Source organism: Callithrix jacchus, chromosome 5, assembly GCF_049354715.1.
Source record: "Callithrix jacchus isolate 240 chromosome 5, calJac240_pri, whole genome shotgun sequence".
NCBI lineage: Eukaryota > Metazoa > Chordata > Mammalia > Primates > Cebidae > Callithrix > Callithrix jacchus.
The window spans coordinates 86,680,214-86,691,918 of NC_133506.1; the positions used below are offsets into that span (position 1 = coordinate 86,680,214).

Below are 11,705 nucleotides of genomic sequence, written 5' to 3' on the forward strand. Positions count from 1 at the left end.
GATGAGGTTTGAACCAAAGCCAGATTGACAAGCAGAGAGGAGACTCGTATACAAGGAGTTCCTCGGGTCAATTGCTTTTTCCTTGTTCCGGCTAGCCAGAGGGCTTCAGTTGGAGAACAGGAGACTGGGGAGGCTGAGGCCTGACCAAACCAGACTCTTCAGGCCAGCTGGGAGGCCACAGCTCTCACCTACACGAAAACTGAAGGCCATCTCTATTTTTAGATTGAGCAAAAGGAAATAAATTTAAGTTTGAGCCTCCTTTGCAACTGTCAGGAAACATCTTTATTGAGATGATCATTCACATTCCATAAAATTCTCCCACTCTGAGTTACACTTCAGCAGTTTTAGTCTTCCTTGATGATTCTGATGGTCTTTTCTTAAGGCTCTTGGAAGACCCAGAAGCCTCTCAGACACAGGCAGGTGTGGCGGGCACAGCACTGAGGCTGACTCCTTATTTCCTGGGTCTCCCCCTTAATGACTCTCAGACACTCCTCCTTCCCCACGCCCCTGGCTTCCACCCTGGGTAGAGTTTTGCCATTTTCCAAGCCAAACTTCATTTCCTCTTCTGTGTCTACACACTCTGTGCTTCTTTCTTGCCAGCTTTTTCTCCTTTGTGTGCTCATTCCCCATCCATCCCTCCCTCCCTCCCTTCCTTCCCTCCTTCCCTCCTTCCCTCCTTCCCTCCTTCCTTCCAGGTATGTGACTAATTTCTGTTTCTGGACATAAATGTCCAGGCTGTTCTCTGACTGTTCTGTTGAATAATGGACATTTGGCATTGAGAGGGGCTGCTTTTTCTGAAATCGTGTTCTTGGAGCCCAGAACCTAGGTGTGTATTTCTGACTTTGTCCATCCGAATTCTGACGTGTCCATTTAAATTGAGCCAGACCCACAGGGCACCGAGGGACAGATCTTCAATGGAATGTGACTCTGTTACATGGGCATTTTGTTTCGTCAAAATGGGAACATATTTATTGCTTCTTATCTGATTGTAAACATAATCCATGTCTATGAAACAGTATAATGAGAGAAAAATGTAGACACTAATAAGAGAAAATCTCCCTAATTATATTTTTCTTCTCAGAGAAAGCTCTTGTTGGGCATATATGCTCTAGGGTGTTTTTTTTAAACTACACATATATATTCTTGTTTATAAAAATCCTGTACATGCACATTTCTGTAACGACTGTTTTCACTTGATGATGCATGGACCTCTCTAGACCAGCATGTATGTTTTTTCCTCCTTACAAAGCAGTTGGCTTCACACAGGGTGCACCAGGACATGGTTTTGGCTCTGTCCCCAGGGTGTCACGGGACTAGGGGATGATCTCACAGGGTCTGCCATCTGCCCTGCCTGGCCGGAGACTGCATCAAGAGGGCCAAGGGGCACCACGTGTCATGGGTACTGTCAAACTAGAGCCTTTAGAGCCTTCCACAGTCTTTCTTTTGCTTCCCAGCATTGCTTCCTCCTGGCGGGCTCCGAATCTAGAACTAGTTCTAGGCACCTCTCAAACTCAGATGGGGGCTGGGGCATTATTAGAATGCAAATCTAGGCAAAGCCCTCCCAATACCAGGATCCAGAATGGGGTGGGCCCTTTGCCCTGAAAAGCTGTTTAGTTTGAAAATACAAACAGGAGACAGAAAGGCTTGGCTAAATTAACGAATGATAAGGTTTTAACGATGGTAAGCAAGTAGGGTTCATGGACAGCCAGCGACAGTTCTAAACACTTGGCATGCATTAACTCATCTAATCCCCACATTTTACAGATAATACAAAGGCTCTGGGAGGTTGAATGACTTACCCAAAGTTGCACAGCTCCTAAGTGAAGGATTTGGAGTGGACTCCAGGCAGCCTGGTCTGACACCTGCACTACTCTGTATTTATCTCTGGCCCTGATGCCACCATGCAGAAGTGTCTGGGGGCACTTTGTCTCTGTCAAAGAGAAAATTCCGAGATGGGTAAGCCTGCCCTGCTGTAGCACTTCTCTTTTTTTGAGACAGAATCTTACTCTGTTCCCCAGGCTGGGGTGCAGTGGTACAATCTTGGCTCACTGCAATCACCACCTCCCAGGTTCAAGTGATTCTTGTCCCTCAGCCTCTTGAGTACCTGTGATTACAGGCATGTGCAACCACGCCTGGCTAATGTTTTTGTATTTTTAGTAGAGTTGGTGTTTTGCCGTGTTGACCAAGTTGGTCTTGAATCTCTGGCCTCAAGGGATCTGCCCACCTCAGCCTCCCACAGTGCTGGGATTGCAGGTGTGAGTCACTGTGCCCGGCAGTGTGGCACTTCTTACATGTGTTCCGCAGACAAAGTTTATCTTCTGTCCCTCCAAGACAGGGCTGAGCTCAGGTCACTTGTTACTGGTGGACAACTGCTGATTTCCAGCAGAATTACCATCCTCCTCTCCCCTGCGCCTTTCAGAGTGTGCCCTCAGACTCAAAAATTAGAAGTGAAAACGTCTTAAAAACGATTACCTTTTCTTCCTAATCTTCCTCTCCCTCCTGTCTTCCTTGTTGTCTCCATCTAATGAAATATCATGGCAAAAAGAGCCCATTTCTAGCCATTTTCTGTGGCCTTTCAAACCCCTACCTACCCCACTGCTCCTGGGTGCGTTTCCCGAAAGCCAAGACTTTAGTGCAGAAAGTGCCAGGCCCTCTGTCCCCTGGATCACCTTTCTCATCTTCCCTGTGCTTGCCTGTCACATTGTCTGGGCACCAGTGCTGGAAGGAAGGAGGAACAGACTCTGGTTCTCATTTTGAAGTTTGCCTTCATTCCGCCACTTCCACAGAAGTTGCCCTTTGTTTCCCTCCTCTCCAAGGCTGGCTCAGAGCTGCCCCTCACCTCTTCCTGCTGTCACCCCACCTCCATCAGGGCAGAGATTGGGACAAAGGCTCTTCTACTGGCTCCTGCTGTTCTCCCTCAGGTCCAGCCTCCTCTCCTCTGTCTTCAGGAGTCTCTCTCTCCAGCTCCCTCGTCATGACTTTAGCACCTCACGTCAGTCCAGAACATCCCTGCTTGTTAAAATGCCACCTTTCCCATGCATTCTTTCCAGTAACACAGCCACCCACTGAGACAGGAGTGTCATCATCACCATGTTTCAAATGAAGAATCTGCAGTTCAGAGAGGGCAAGTGACTGGCCCAGCCTCATCAGCTAGCCAGTGGACCCCTTACTAAGCCCAGGGTTTCTGACTCCTGTCCAGGCTCCTTTCCCACCCAGATCCACAGAGAGAACCAAGCCAAGAACAGGTATCCCTCAGGAAGACATGAAGCCAAAGCCTCCACCTCCAAACCCAGGGGCCCAGGGAGTCCAGGCACTCATCCACTCACAAGGCTGGACATGGTGCCTTCCAGGAGAGGGATTGGGGGTGAGTGGCCTCTTGTGCACCTGTTGGGGATAGATACGCATGTGGCGTCCCCACACCATGAGGCCTGGCTTCATGGGTGAGCTCCAGGTCCAAGGAGAAGCCAAGCAGGGAGCCTCCCCAGCCCCTGCTGTGAGGCTGAGGCAGTGCATCGTTCCCAGGGTACCTTCACCAGTCTAGGTAGCCGCCGATGGAGGAGCAGGTACTTCCGAGAGCCCACAGTGCTCTTTGGCCAGTGGCCCAAGGGAGGCTCTGAGAGGCCTTGTAGCACCTAGAGGTGCTGCTGAGGCAACAGCCTGACTATAAGGAGGCCCATTTATCCTCAGAGAGTGGCCATGACGCTGCTGCGACAGCCCCACCAGCCCTCCCGCTTTTTGACTTCCCACTGTAAAGCGGAACTCTCCAGCAAGTCACCTCTTGTCAGACTCTGTCCCCACTCTCTCTGGGTCCGCTTGAGATTCCTCAGCCTCATGGGCCTTAGTTTTCCCAGCTATAAAATGGAGCAGAGAGGGCCTGTGTACCCGCAAAGGTGCTGTTGGAGTGGCTCCTCCCACATTAGGGCTCAAGTGGGGTTTCGTGATTGGTTGGTGGAGGTCTCCAAAGCCATCCAGTGCCCCTGAAGGCTGGGACTGCAGATTCAATGCCACGGGTGTCCTTCCTCGGCCTGGCAGCTGCACGTCAGGTGTAAAATGGGGATAACAGGCTAATAACAGTGCCTTACACCTATGTGGATGTGAGGATTAAACAAGATAAATGTGTAGCAGTGCCTGGCTAGAGAAATATTTATTCCTGCTATTAAGGGAAGAGTATACATGGCAAAAAAGGAGGGGAAGATGTCAAAGCCAGCCCCTCCCCTCTCTAGCATATTTAAGGGTAATGTTGAGTTGGTTTGTGGACCATTTGCTGCCTGTTAGAGCTGGAAGGTAGGGACCCCCTCTCAACAATAATGCTAGAAGTTATACCTACTGGAAGTCAACCAAAAGATAAGGCTTACTAGCTGGATGCAGTGGCTCATGCCTATAATCCTAGCACTTTGGGAGGCAGAGGCAGGTGGATCACTTGAGATTAGGAGTTTGAGACCAGCCTGGCCAGCATGGTGAAACCCCATCTCTACTAAAACTTCAAAAATCAGCCAGGCATGGTAGCGCATGCCTGTAATGCCAGCTATTCAGGAGGGCTGAGGCAGGAGAATCAATAGAACCCAGGAGGCGGAAGAGGTTGCAGTGAGCCGAGATTGCGCCACCGTACTCTGGCCTGGGTGATAGAGGGAGACTCCGTTTTAAAAAAAAAAAAAAAAAAAAAATCAAAGCTTGCTAATACCAGCACATCGTTAAGGGGATACAGTAGGCTGCAGAACGACTGGTGTAGTATGGTGCCACGCAGGGAAAATGCCGTGTGTGCGTAGGAGAGGTGTCTGGAGGATGTGCCCTAAGATGTTAGAGCCATTCCTTTGCTTTTTCCTTTTATAATTTTGTATCTGACTTTTAAATAAAGGCCATGAATCACTTTTATAAAACACATTCTCTCCAAGCCCTACTACTCCTTTAAGGAATAAGATGGTTTGTCCAAGACAGGCAGTTTTTTTGCTCTTGTTTTTTTTGGCTCTGACATCAGAGGAAACTCAGTGTCATCTACTTGGGGCTCTGGGTTCAGGGGATTCATTTCAGGTAGATTAAAGTGGTGACCAGGGACATTTGTGCACACACAGAGGGACAGGAGCACCATCGGTTTGTCTCTCACAACCGCTGCCATCTTTACTGAAGACTGTTGCCCAATCAGAAAAAGTATCAGGCCAGGCACAGTGGCTCACACTTGTAATCCCAGCACTTTGGGAGGCCGAGGCAGGCAGATCACTTGAGGTCAGGAGTTCGAGATCAGCCTGGCCACCATGGTGAAACCCTGTCTTTACTAAAAATACAAAAATTAGCCAGGCCTGGTGGCGGTTGCCTATAGTCCCAGCTACTCAGGAGGCTGAGGCAGGAGAATCACTTGAACCAAAGAGGCACAGGTTGCAGTGAGCCAAGATTGCACCACTGCACTCCAGCCTGGGGAACAGAGCAAGACTCTGTCTAAATTTAAAAAAGTATCAAAAATGAGGTAGTTTTTAGAACTACTATAGTTCTGAAAACAAAGTCCATCCAAGTATGACAGATTTTAGAAGCACTGTTGGCTATTCCAGTAATTAAACGGAGGAGAGAAGCTTTTAGTTAAAACAAACAACAACAACAAACCCAGAAACCTTCGGTTGGAACCAAATTGTCCTCTCAGACACAGTCTGGGAGTTTTCTCATGATGGTGGGCATTGGCCAACTGACATCAACCGCAGCCATCCGTGTGCACAAAGCAGCAGCACCTCCCAAAAAGCGGCTTTCATCCATGCCCTTATACAATCAGTGATTATTCTCTTTGGATTGAGGCCCAGAATTATTTCAGTTTCTTCTCGCCAGCATGAGTCTTTCCTTTCTGTACGCTCCTTATCTTCTCTCTCTTTAATTTGGCAGTTCTGCTCGAAATCTAGGTCTTTCATTAGTAGTAGTGCAATTTGGGTCCAGAACATTCTGTGGTGTGATGTGGCCACAAGCTCACACTTCAGAGCTCCTCAGGGGCCAATCTTACCGAGCACCTCCCACTGGCTGCCTGTATGCTGGGCACCTCTTGTGGTGGGCAGGAGAAAGAAGGGGACACAAAAGGAGACACAGCTCCTTCTTAGAAGCTCAAAGCTGGGGACCAACTATACAGAAAAGTGTCTTTAGCATCCAAGACACCAAGATCCAGCCTCACAAGGGTGTTTATTAAGCCTTCTCAGCTCTTTCTTTTTCTTTTTCTTTTTTTTTTTTCAGATAGAGTCTCATTCTGTCGCCCAGACTGGAGTACAGTGGCACAGTCTCAGCTACTGCAACCTCCACCTCCTGGGCTTAAGCGATTCTCCTGCCTCAGCCTCCCCAGTAGCTGGGATTGCAGGTGCCCACCACCACACCCAGCTAATTTTTGTATTTTTAGTAGAGACAGGGTTTCACCATGTTGGTCAGGGTGTGGTCTTGAACTCCTGACCTCAGATGATTTGCCCACCTTGACCTCCCAATGTGCTGGTATTGCAGGCATGAGCCATCACACCCAGTCTGCTGTTGCTTCATGTCAACTTAGACAGAGGTTCTCATCTAAGCTCCAAGTTTCCACTTCCATTTTCCTCAACTTTCCCCTTAACCCCTCCACATTCTCTCAAAATCACCTCACTTCTAAAAAATACTTTTTCTTTTAAATTTCAAATGATCTATACTCATTGAAATAAATCAAAATAGCATAGAATAAGCAAAAAATGAATCTCCCCCTTCCCCCACTCCCATTCCCTAGGGCTAACCATAGTTAACCATTTAATTACTAGGGGTTTTTTTTTGGTTGTCATTTATTTATTTATTTATTTTGAGACAAGAGTCTCACTCTGTTGCCCAGGCTGGAGTGCAGTGGTGTGATCTCGGCTCACTGCAACTTCTGCCTTCCAGATTCCAACAATTCTCCTGCCTCTGCCTCTGAGTAGCTGGGATTACAGGTGCTTACCAACACGCCTGGATAATTTTTGTACTTTTAGTAGAGACGGGGTTTCTCCACATTGGTTAGGCTGGTCTCAAACTCCTGGCCTGAAGTGATCCACCCACCCCGGCCTCCCAAAGTGCTGGGATTACAGGCGTGAGCCACCGCACGGAGCCCTCCTGGCTTCTCTTTTCCTTTAGTTGCAAACGCTCCCCTGCTCCTGGAGTAGAGGGTTTTCCTAGAGACTGTGGGCTTCACCTGCGCCCAGGACTTGGATGCCTGCCCTATCACTTATCTTTATAGTTTAAAGCAAAACAGTTGGACTGTAAGCATTCTGTAACAAAATGTCAAGTTTTGTGAACAAACCGGGAGAAGAAAGTTCTCCCAGGAAACAAGAGCTTTGGTTCAGCTGGGCCCTGGTCCTCATATTCTGAAGCAGTTACCAGTCACTGCTTGAATTAGTCTCAGTTTTCGCTTGGCCTGAAGGTCTGCTGCTGGTGCCGGGGTGTCTGGGTTTTGAAGCCTGACTCCATTACAGACTTACTGTGTGACCTTGAGCAACTTACTCAACCTGCCTGTGCCTCAGTTTCCCAGCTGTATTGTTGGCATAATAGTCTGTTATTAAATTAAATGAGGCAGTAACTGGAAACGCTTCAAACATGGTTCCTATCATGAGAAATCCTGCTTTCTGCCTAAATGTGCTGGAAAATTCCTGATGGTGCAGAACAGGAAACCAGAGCAAAGGAAAGACAGGGTGCAGACGCCAAAAATGACCTTGGAGAATGAAGTGCATGTTAAGATTATTTTTGGATTCTAGGTTTATCTCTGCTTGGCCTTCAGTTACCTGTGAGAGATCCAGCTAGGGATTTTTGTTTTTAACGATAGCTTTATTGAGATATAATTCGTGTGCCATTAAGTCACTCTTTTAAAGTGTTTTCAGTATATTCACAAGGCTGTGCAGCCATCCCTGTACCTGATTCCAGTCTGGGTTTTTAACCGTTAGGGTAAGGGAGACCACACATTCCCCAGACCAGAACCGCGGGACAGGGGGCGATTCCGCTGAGTCACCGCGGGCTCTGGGTGCCCGGCGGCGGTGGAGCCCGGGACCTTCCTCGGCCGCCCCCTAGCGAGGGCACAGCGTGGCCTGAGACACTCGCCGGGGCTGCCCACGCCGGTCGGATTTAGACTGGAAGCTCGTTCGGGGTCCCAGCCTGGTGCGCCTGCAGTGCGGGAGACCAGCTGGGCTCGGGCTTCCCCTGAGCCCCTGGACTGTGACTCCAGCAGGCCCTGGGTCATGACGGTCAACTCCCCTTTCCCAAAGGGTGATGATCTGTTGGGAAGGCACCTGTTTGATACAGTAGCATAGAGATGGGTTTTAGCATCAAAATATCAGAATTCAAGCCCCACTCTCTGCTTACCAGCTGTGTGACCCTAAAGAGGTTTCAGAGCCTCTCTGAGCTTCAGTTTCCTCATCTGGAAAGTGGGAGCAGTCATTCCTTCTCACGGGGTGGTTGTAAGTATTACAGAGGTCTTCTCTGTGAAGCCCCTGTGAGTGATTCATCCTCAAGGCTGAAATAAACCTGTTATTAATAATCCAAAACTGCCAAGGGGTGTTGACTGGTCCCCCACCCTGACCTAAGGAGCTTTCTAGAACCTGAGTTATCATTACCAAACTGTACTTCCTTGAGTAAGAACATTAGAAGGAATGGGAAAGATGGTGGCAGACGGAGGAAGGCAGACTGGTCCTTGCCTCCTCCAAGGAAGAAACAGCCCCGGATTGTGGGAAACCCACACACCTGCCAGACAGACTAGGAGCAAAATCTGGGGCTTTAAGTTCCCCGGGGAAGTTCTCCCAAGGGAGCAGCCAATTGGATTTTGTAAGCAGAGATTTGGTTGGGGAGGAGAAGACGTCGTGGGGAGCAGAGGGACAAAGCTGTCAGGGACAAAGCTGTACCTTGAGGGCAGGGCTGTGTGTTGAGGGGGAGTTGGATCCCTGGGGCCTCAGTGGCCTTGGCAAGTTCCCACCCCTCAGGTCCCTTACCCCAGCCCCCAGGGACTCCATCCTGCCCCTCACAAGTTACAGTGAGCCTGGATGTTCTGTCACAGGTAGGTGCCCAGGAAAATGGCAGACATGTTCCAAACAGCAAGTGGCATTCCCCAGTGACACTCCAGGGTCACCTCAGAGGTGGACAAGGTGCCTGGGCTCTAGTGCCTCAGGGGACAGCCAAAGTTGTCCCTTCAGGTAAGCTGCACAGAAGGGGTGAACTCTGCTGGGAAGACCCTATTCTTTGGGAGCAAAAGAGACCCAGGGTCTCAGCTGCACATCCCAGTCCCTGAGGGCCTGCTGGTTCTTGGAGGCCCAGCCTGTGCAAAATGAGGAGGAAAGTTAAGGTTGTCTGGGCCCCTACCAGGCCCCTTCCTTGGCCACACACTCCCCTTCCTGCATACGCACCCTTCTCCCTCTACCCCATCTCCATTGTTGTCAGAAAAGTCACAATAAAAAGGTCCATATTGTGTAGTTCTCACACTTTCAGTTTTTTTATTTTTATTTTTTGAGACAGAGTCTCACTCTGTTGCCCAGGCTGGAGTGCAGTGGCACCATCTAGGCTCACTGCAACCTCTGTCTCCTGGGTTCAAGCGATTCTCATGCCTCAGCCTCCCAAGTAGCTGGGATTACAGGCGCCTGCCACCACGCCCAGCTAATTTTTGTGTTTTTAGCAGAGATGGGGTTTCACCATGTTGGCCAGGCTGGTCTCAAACTCCTGGCCTCAAGTGATCTGCCTGCCTCACCTTCCCGAAGTGCTGGGGTTTCAGGCGTGAGCCACCCAGCTCCACACGTTTCATTTATTCAAAGATTCTGGTGTCCATCAATGGGTGAATGGATAGACCCATGTGGACTATCCCCCTCCTTACCCAAGAAATGAAGCATTGAGCCTTGCCAACATGTGGATTCACAGTGAAAGAAGTCAGTCACCAAAGGCCACATGCTGTGTGACTTCCCTTATATGAAATATCCAGAAGAAATACATCCATAGTGACAGAAAGTCAGTGAGCAGCTGGGGGCTGGTAGAGGGGAGAAGAGGGAGCAGCTGCCTGCAAGGCCCAGCCTTTCTTTTGGGCTAAGTCACTGCCTGGGTAGTGAGGACATTTGGAACTAGATGGAGGTGATAGCTGCATAACACTATGAATGTACTAAATGCCACTGAAGCATTCATTTTAAATCATTCATCGTGTGTTGCATGAATTTTAGGTCAATCAAAAACAATTGTTTGAAAAGAGAAAACCCTATGGGTAGCACAGCAGTGATTCAAGTCCTGATGTGATTCTGTGGCTTACCCCTCCCCTGCTGCACCCCATCACCCTCCAGCGTCTTCCTTTACTCCCATCTCTCTCTCTCTCTCTCAACCCTGCAGATGCTTTTCCCAGGTCCCCAAGGCATGAATTGGGGCTGGGAGGGTGTGATTCTGAAGAAGGCACCAAGAGTGACTCAGCCAGTCCCTTCCCCTCCCAGGGCCTCAGTTTAGCTACAAAACCACAGGGACGGAGTCAGGAGGCAATACCTTTCCTAGGGTCCCTAAAAAATGTCCCATTTTAGTGTCCAGGTTTAACTCAACTTTAGCACCTCTCCTAAAATATGTTCCTTACCTCCCACCCCACTACCTCTTAAGTCACTGCCTGGGAAAACAGGAGTGAGGAAAGGAGAAAGAGAGAAAGAGAGAGAGGGAGGGAGGAAGGCTGATAGATTTAGAAAAGTAAGAAAACAAGTGGTCTGAGGAAAACAGCCTTGGTGTGTTTATTTTCCTGTCTGTGTGTCTCACTTAGATTACAGGGGTCTGTGGGTGATGACACGTCTGGTCCAGGCTGCGTAGCCACCTCAGGGCCATGCTTGTTTATGTGTTTTTCAATTCACTGTCTTTGTATGGGAGTCCCAGGCCAAGAGGCACAGCTGCACCGTTTGTCCTTTGACTTAGATAACCTTTGTCCAGTTCCTCCAGAGAAATCATCTTTCCCTTGGCTCTGGATGAGGTGGGCAGCAGGGTTCAGAGAGGGGCGGAGAAGGAAGGAGGCAGGTCCTTGGCTAGGACCTGGCCTGGGCTCCTACTGTCCTGTCACTGACCAGACCACCCACCCCACCCCAGGCTCCCGAGTTAGAAGACAGAGGCCAGAGTAGACTACCTTTCCATTAAAAAACTCATAGAAAATAAAGGTTCATAAAAAATAAAAATTTAGACCAGGTACTGTGGCTCACACCTGTGATCCCAGCACTTTGGGAGGCCAAGGCAAGTGGATTGCTTGAGCCCTGGAGTTCATGACCGGCCTGGGTAACATAGCGAAACCCCATCTCTACAAAAAAAAAAAACAAAAATTAGCCAGGCATGGTGGCACACACCTGTGGTCCTGGCTACTCGGCCTATTGACCCATATAGAATACAATGTTAGCATAAGAAGGGAGTCCCAGGGTCACCAAATGGCTTGGGGGGCAAAGAACCTGAAGGTTGAGAGGAGTGGCCTGGTCACCCAGCTGCTGAGTCTGAGACCTGGCCACTGCTTTTTCCATACCCCAGACCTGTACCGTGACATCTCAAGTAGAAAGTTGGGGAATGTTTTATGGTCCAGGGTGAAGGAGCAGGCAGTGAGGGGCAGCAGAGTGTCACTTTTCATTTCTGTCTGCCTCGTACTGGCTGTGTGACCTGGGGCAGGTAACTTCCCAGACTCGTGGGAATCATAATGTCTACAGTGATGATGATGATGACAACGACACCTACCTCAAGGATTGCCATGAAGGGTCACAGAGATGGCTGTGAGGCACCCCCGT

The 11,705-nt window shown here is 49.3% G+C and overlaps 1 protein-coding gene across 21 annotated transcripts in view; it reads left to right on the forward strand.

Moving 5' to 3' along the window:
- The window catches only part of MAPT (microtubule associated protein tau), a 130,956-nt gene that overhangs the window by 42,714 nt on the left and 76,537 nt on the right, over positions 1-11,705 (forward strand). The window lies entirely within an intron of this gene.